Below are 8,695 nucleotides of genomic sequence, written 5' to 3' on the forward strand. Positions count from 1 at the left end.
GTGAAATGAAAAGAAAAATGGTAAGAACAGAAGAAAAAGTGAGTAGAATAGAGCTGGTCATAACAGATGTAGGGAAAGGATTAGAAAATGTGGAAGAACGTGTAATGGCAGTAGAAATGGAAGTGAACGACTTAAAAAGAAAATTGGAAGAAAGTGACAAAAAAGTTAAAGAAACACAGGAGTTGTTAGCTCAGAAGATGGATATAATGGAAAACTATAGTAGGCGAAACAATATAAAGATAGTGGGCATTAAGGAAGATGAAGAAGGCAAAGATATGAAAGAATTTATAAAAGAATGGATCTCAAAAGTCCTGGGAATGCCAGAAATGCAGGAAGGAATGGTAATAGAAAGGGCACAGAGAACATTAGCCCCGAAACCATAGACACAACAAAAACCAAGATCAGTTTTAGTAAAATTCCTGAGATACACGACAAGAGAAAATATATTGGAGAAGGCAATGAATAAAATTAGAGAAGTCAAAAAACCACTGGAATACAAAGGTCAAAAAAAATTTTCTACCCAGACATAAATTTTGAGCTCATAAAGAAGAGGAAGGAGTTTAACGCAGCAAAATCGATCCTATGCAAAAAAGGCTATAAATTTATGTTAAGATATCCAGCGGTGCTTAAAGTAGTTATCCCAGGGGAGCAAAACAGACTGTTCTCAGATCCGGAGAAAGCACGAGAATTTGCAGAACACCTGCAAGACAGAAAGAGAGATGAAGAGATGTAACAAGAACAAAGAACAATGACAAACTACATATAAAGAAGTAAAAATAATGTATAAGTAAGAACTAACGGAGGGAAGTAAGGGAGAAGGGGGGATAAAGAGGAGGGGTTAAAAAGAAAAAGAAAAAGAGAAGAAAAGAGGGGGACCTTTGTTGCAATTTGAAGAAAAAAGTCTTTTCTGGAGGGGGTTGGGTGGGAGAGAATAACAGTCACTGAGAAATCAGTTGACACTTGCAAATGGGTTCGCAATCCGAATGGAGAGGGGAGTTGTGGTTGCCCGGCAAGGGACAGGGGCGACTCGAGGGGGGGGGGGGGGAACAACACTTGGGGTTAAGGGAATTTTAGATGTGGGAGTGGTTGAAGTATTTTATGTTTTAGAAGTGTTGTCATACAGTGCGTTCAAAAAAAGAAAACTGAGAAATGAAAATGGGGAAAAGGGGAAAGGTGGTGATGAGGAAGCAGAAATGAAATGTAAACAAAGTATGAGATGGCCATGTTGAACTATAGGACTATAAATAGTAATAGAATACATAACCAAATCAAAAGGAAGAGGCTATTAAATTTACTGAAAAAAGAAAAAAAATAGATATAACATTCATTCAGGAAACGCATCTAATGGAAGTGGAACATAATAAATTAAAGCGAGACTGGGTAGGGCACGTAACGGCAGCATCATATAATTCAAAAGCCAGAGGTGTAACTATATTAATCAATAAAAATGTACCAATCAAAATAGAGGAGGAAATAATAGATCCAGCAGGGAGATATGTAATGATAAAATGTCAGATATACTCAGAACTCTGGGATTTGGTCAATATATATGCACCTAATGAAGAGGATCAAAAGTTTATGCAAGATATTTTTTTGAAAATTGTAGATACGCAGGGGAATATATTGATAGGAGAGGACTTTAACCTTAATTTGGATTCAAAGATGGATAAAACTGGACAAAAGACTAGCAGAAAGAACAAAGTAGCCTAATTTATGGTTAAATCAATGCAGGAAATGCAACTTTTGGATATATGGAGGAGACAACACCCAAAGGAGAAGGAATACTCATATTATTCGAGTAGACATAAAACATACTCAAGGATTGACCTGTTCCTGTTGTCAGCCCATATCCAAGGGAGAGTTATGAAAATGGAATATAAAGCTAGATTGTTATCGGATCACTCACCCTGTTATTAGCAATAGGACTGGAGGACATCCCACCAGGAACATATAGATGGAGATTAAACTCCATGCTACTTAAAATACAGGATTTTAGAGAATTTATTGAGGGCCAAATTAAAATGTATTTTGAAATAAATACGGAATCAGTGAAAGACAAATTTATATTATGGGATGCAATGAAAGCCTTCATCAGAGGGCAGATAATAAGTTATGTAACTAAGATGAAAAAGGACTACAATCGGGAAATAGAAGAGCTGGAAATGGAAATAGTAAGTACAGAAAAAGAACTAGCAACAAGGGAAGATGCAAGAAAAAGAGAATTGGCGGACAAAAAAATAAAACACGAAACACTACAAACGTATAAGGTGGAGAAGAACATAATGAAAATAAAACAGAAGTATTATGAGCTAGGAGAAAAAAAACACACAAAATACTAGCTTGGCAGCTTAAAACAGAACAAGCTAAAAGAACGGTATTGGCATCAAGGAAAAAGGACAAACAAATTACATTTAACCCAACAGATATCAATGAAAACTTTAAGGAATTCTACGAGCAATTATACCGACCTGAGAACAAAGGGAAAGAAGGCAAAATAGATGAGTTTCTAGCTAAAATTGAACTACTGAAATTGCAAGAAGAGGAGCAAAACAAATTGATAAAACCATTTGAAATAGAGGAAATACAGGATATTAAAAAAGCTACCGAACAATAAAATAAAACGCCTGGGGAGGACGGACTCCCAGTAGAATTCTATAAAACATTTAAAGCGTTACTAATTCCTCCTCCCTGGAAGTAATGAACCAGATAGAAGAAACACAGAACTTGCCAGATTCATGTAAAACAGCAATAATTACAGCAATACCAAAGACGGGGAAAGATCCACTAACACCAGCATCGTATAGACTAATATCTCTACTTAACTCAGATTATAAGATAATAGCAAAACTATTAGCAAACAGATTGGCCGACTGTGTACCAAAAATAGTAAAACTAGATCAAAATGGAATTATTATGAAAAGACGAACAATGGACAATGTCTGTAAGTTCATTAACTTAATCCATGTAGTACAGGGAAATAAGACGCCAACAATGGCTATTGCTTTAGACGCAGAGAAAGCCTTTGACAGGATAGAATGGAATTATTTATTCAAAGTATTACAGAAGTTCAATAAGGGTATTACAAGGATCCAATGGCGAAGGTGACAGTAAATGGATATATATCGAAAGAATTTTAATTAAACAGGTCAACTAGGCAGGGATGTCCACTATCTTCACACTGTTCGCTTTAGCTATAGAACCCTTGGCAGAACTGATAAGAACAGAAAATAAAATAAAAGGGATAAAAATAAAAGAGAAGGAATATAAAATCAGTCTATTTGCAGATGACATCATAGTATACTTAACAGATCCAGAATTATCAGTAAAAGAATTACATAAGAAATTGAAGGAATATTGATAAATATCGGGGTACAAAACCAATGCAAATAAAACTGAGGCGATGCCAATGAATAATGCAGATTTCATAAAGTTTAAAAAAAGAATCACCATTTAAATGGCAAACACAAGCAATCCGATAACTAGGTATTAGTCTAGATAATAATCTAGGCCATCTATACAAATTAAATGATCAGCTATTAATGAAGAAATTACAAGATGACTTAGAACATTTGAAAGATTTATCACTAACACTGATAGGAAGGGTAAATTGCATGAAAATGAATATCTTCCCAAGGATACAATACCTATTTCAATCGTTACCAATTTCCTTAACAGAGAAATTCTTCAATGAACTAAAGAAAATAATAAGGAAATTCTTATGGAAAGGAGGGGAAACCGAGGATAGTGTTAGATAAATTAACAGAATGGGACAAACAAGGTGGTTTGCAGCCACCAAACTTTAAGAATTATTATAGAGCAGCACAATTAAGATATCTATCATATTTTTATCAAACAAGGGAAAAACCAGATTGGACCAGGATAGAGCTAGATAAAAAGGGGAGAAGGTACCAGAGCATATACTTTATAAGTGGGATGAAAAACTGGTGCAATATAGAAGTTCATCAGTACTGCACCATCTGCTCAACATTTGGAAGAAGATTCACGTAGAAAGGAAAAACCAAATTACCAACTACCAAAATTATTATTGTCGCAAAATCAACTAATCCCTTTTACAATAGATAACTTTTCCTTTAGAGAATGGGAGAGAAAAGGGATTAAAAGAATAGAAAATTGTTTTTTGGGAAATAACTTATTATCATTTGAACAAATGAAGTACAAATATGGAATAACTCATGGTCCAATGTTTGCATACCACCAACTGAAAACCTACTTAAAGGACAAATTGGGAAACAGACTGAGATTACCAGAGGAAGCAGCTTTGAATATGTGATTACAGACACAATGATAATTAAAAGATTTATAACAAACAAGTACATCAAGCTGCAAGAGAAAGAAAATGATAAAATAACCTATAAACCCAAACAAAAGTGGGAACAAGATCTAAACATAAAGATAAAAAATGAAATATGGGAAAAGCTATGCTCCGGAACTATGAGAAATTTAATAAACATGAGGTCACGCATGATACAATATAATTGGTCACAGGCTATATATCACGCCCCAAAAGTTAAATAAATGGGACCCAACAGTATCAGACAGATGTTTTCGCTGTAAGAAGGAAATGGAAACAAAAGTACATGTCATTTGGGCATGTGAAAAAGTGAAAAATTTTGGGAAGATAAAAAATAAAGTCACATTATTTGAACAAATTTGGGAACCGTACATGGAACACAACAGAGAGGGCCTACCGCGGACCTCCACCCCCTAAAATGACAGAATGAGAAGATGAAATGAACTGACCCAGTGTGTAAAAGTAGATGAGACAATTTTCTAGTTTATTTTAATTGTGTGATGACATTGTTTAATGGGTTTATTGTATTGTATTTGTTGAATGTTTAATGGGTTTTGAGGGGATGAGAAGGAAGGAAGTTGGGAAAAAGGGGAGAAAATGACACTGTGTATATTCAAGAGGGAAATGTTTGTGTGTATTTTGTGTGAAAAATAAAAAAATTTAAAAAAAAGATGAGTGTTGGATTTTTGGACAAGGGGCAATTGTAGTGCTTGCCATTGGTGGTATTTTCGGTAGATGCACCCCTGATTGTTGCATCAGGCAGTGAAGGATTAATACATCTCTATAAGGGTCAATGAATTTCTAGCTTGGAATCTGTGATTACATTTGGATCTTACGAAATTCTGGCATTAGATGAAGTTATTTCCCTATATATTATGTTATTAAACATCTGGTAATCATTGAAGAAGTAATTCTAATAACCTCTGTGCAATTAAGAAGACATTTTAAGCTACTAATTGTGCATGCAGTATAATTTTATCATATCCAAGGGTGCTAAATCGCTGGGTATAGAAGTGAGCACATGGATTCCAATGAACTATTTAAAAAAAAAGAGCCTGTTTTACTGATTGAGACAGCTCACAGAATCCATCCTGTCTGCAAATTATCTTAATTTTAGCATCCATCCAGCACTAATGTGCTGTTCATTGGTGCGTGAGCAGGCACCAGCTGCAGTTGGAAGCGAGCACCATTTCAACCTGGCTTCTGCTGCTTGAGACCAGCATGCACTTCCTAGAAGGGAGGTGGGCTCTGAATATTGGCAAGAGTGAAGTTGAATGGCCACTTGGTAGGGAAATCACATGACACAGGAGAGGGTGGACTCCAGAGATTTGTTTGGGCACATTCCAGTAGTCTTTCCTAGAGGAGGTAAAGATGGGGGGGGGGGGGGGGGCGGGTGGGGGGGCCAAGAGGCACCAGATTGAAGCTGGAAAGTCACTGTAGGAAACAAGCATCTGGGGGAAATCCACACAGGTCATGGGGAAAACATATAAACTCCTTGCAGACAGTGCTGGATTCAAAACTGGGCTGCTGGCAATTTAATACTGTCAAGCAAACTGCTATGTCAATCATGCGGCACTCTTTCATTTAGTTCTGTCAATGATAATACTCAGTTAAGGACTCAACTGAAGTATTGACCAACTCCCTTTCTACCATGGATGCTGCCTGACCTGTTGATGTCCTCCGGCAACTCATTGAATGGGAAGTGTATGGTATGTGAACATCCTGTCGCGGCAGTAGATTAAACGACATGATAGCCAACTTGGTCTATTATCTTACCTTGGAATATTAGAAAAGGGAATTTTGTTTCACTTTCACTGCTTTTCATTCTAATTTCACAGATCACTATTATCCTTTCATGGTATATGAGCACAAAAAAAGGCAAAACTTTACTATCTGGCCAACGTCACTTAAATTCCTATTCACTGCAGCATGGCTGGCAAGTTCCACTTTACTCATCTTCCTTCCATTTATATTGATGTACCGACCTCTGACAAGTTATACCATCGTCTAAGTGGTTATACCATCGTCTAAGTGAATTTTTGTTTCACATAGTTCATGCATACAGAGTCCTTTTCTATTTTTTCAAATTGGTTTCATGCTCTTTGCCATGATCTTACTTTGCTTTCAAGTAAACGGTTGATGGAAATCCCTTGATATCACACAATGACAAGTAGAGATTCTGCATCTCGAGTTCTGCTAATGCTTTGCGCTTCAACTATTCTAAACTCCTGAGGTAGTTCTAGAGCCTTTTGTTAATGACCCGAGCCTTGCTTTGATCAATGTCTCCATTATTTGCTTGACATTTATTTTCTTCTCACTAAGCAGCCTTTCTTTGAGTCTCAGAATTCCACAGAGTTTGTGATTTTCTCTTATAATCCTTGAATTGTTCAACAATACATCAGAATTCTGCAAGCAGAGTAAAATAGTTGCCTCTTCAAGTCAAGCCACCTTTATTTATCGTTCCTCCCATGTTCACACAGTAAAGACGAGATAGCATTTCTTCAGGACAACAGAGCATATTTACAAAATAAAAGTTAGTTGAAATATTAAGACATATTCAGTAAAAGTCCACGGTACAATCTCCACATATGTTCTAGGAATTCAGGAGCCTGATGGCTTGGGGGAAAAATTTGCCCAATCTGGATATAATGAACTGAGAACCTCCTACCAGATGGCAGAAGAAGAACCATTTACATGAGAGGTGTATGGAGTCCTTCACAATGTTTATTGCCTTTTGCCTACATTGAGTGCAATAGATGTCCATCATAGTTGGAAGAGAGAGCCCAACAATCTGGCACTGATTCTGGCTGCTAAATATGTACCAGTGAGCCACAAGCCCACATAGTATTAAACTAACTGAATCAACTCTTAATGTCTTTTCTGGTAGTTGGCAAGTCAATAAGATTTTTGGCATCAACTTGGACTTCTTCCTTCCTGAAATGTCACTTGCAGTGAAAAAGTAATCCATCCTTTCGGCATGTTCAATTAATGACTCAAATGAAATATTGAAAGAATCTGAGGCACCAAACCTGATGTGAGTATAAAAGACCAAATCAATGAAATTTAACTCTGCCTCAGTGAATCATCCTGCTTTCCAGCTCCATCAAAAGAACTTTGTCTTACAAGTATTCTTGTTAGTACTGGTTGGCAATAAAGATAAAAATATTCATCGCGAATGACATATGACAGAGAGTCAACATTACTCTCTGGAGATCAACCATATTCATTTCCAACGTATCCAGTCAAGGCCATTGACAACAATCAGATCGCATCATAGGTTCTATAAAGATTTTCACACTAGTGACACCTCTATGTGCTGCCATTACGCACAAAGGAACATTGCTGTGAAGCTACGGTACTTTATTTGCTCATCTCAAATGAACACGAGGATTTTGTTGAAAGAGACAATGGAATTGTTTATTATATGAGAGCAGTGTGGCTTTAGCCTAATATTAATATAAAAATGCATGAAAGAATAAGTCCATCTGATTAGGTTCCTGCATCACATTTTTCAAAGAAATGTAACTAATGTGTAATTGTACCATCTGCAGATGTTTAATGAAATCTGTTTAAAGCACATTAATAGGGTTCCAGTTGAATATGTATTGAAGAGACAGCAGTTGGGCATAATAAACCCTAAGCAAATGTCATCCGCTATAATACGAACATAGGAACATAGGAAGTAGGAACAGGAGTAGTCCAAAAATGGCCCATCGAGCCTGCTCCGCCATTCAATACGATCATGGCTGATCTAATTTATGTCCTAACTCCACTTACCTGCCTTCTCCACATATCCCCTAATTCCTCTATCATGTAAAAATTTATCTAACCGAATTTTAAATATGTTTAATGAAGCAGCCTCAACCACTTCCCTGGTTAGAGAATTCCAAACATTCACTACTCTCTGGGAAAAACTATTTTTCCTCATCTCTGTCCTAAATCTACTCCCCCGAATCTTGAGACTGTGTCCTCTGGTTTTAGTTTCCCCGGCCAGCTCAAAAAACCTTCCTCCATCTATCCTATCCATACCCTTCATAATCTTATATGTTTCTATAAAATCTCCTCTCATTCTTCTGAACTCGAGCGAATACAATCCTAAAATTAATCTCATTACACTATGTATAAATAGTCCATTGATGAGCTAATAGTGACTGAAAATATTATTTTTGTGTTGGCTTCACAACACACGTGTAATAAATCCATATTTTGCTCAATCCATTTTTGTAAGTTCATGCCACTTGCAGATTCTTCTCATGGTTGTTAGAAACATAACATCATGTGATGAAAGGTGGGCATTTATATACCTGGTGATATCCTTCCTTACACTTAGCTGCTTGCACCTGTTTCCCTTGTATTGATGAGGACTCAAAATTATCCCTTCCA

This window comes from Narcine bancroftii, chromosome 6 (assembly GCF_036971445.1).
Source record: "Narcine bancroftii isolate sNarBan1 chromosome 6, sNarBan1.hap1, whole genome shotgun sequence".
Classification (NCBI taxonomy): domain Eukaryota; kingdom Metazoa; phylum Chordata; class Chondrichthyes; order Torpediniformes; family Narcinidae; genus Narcine; species Narcine bancroftii.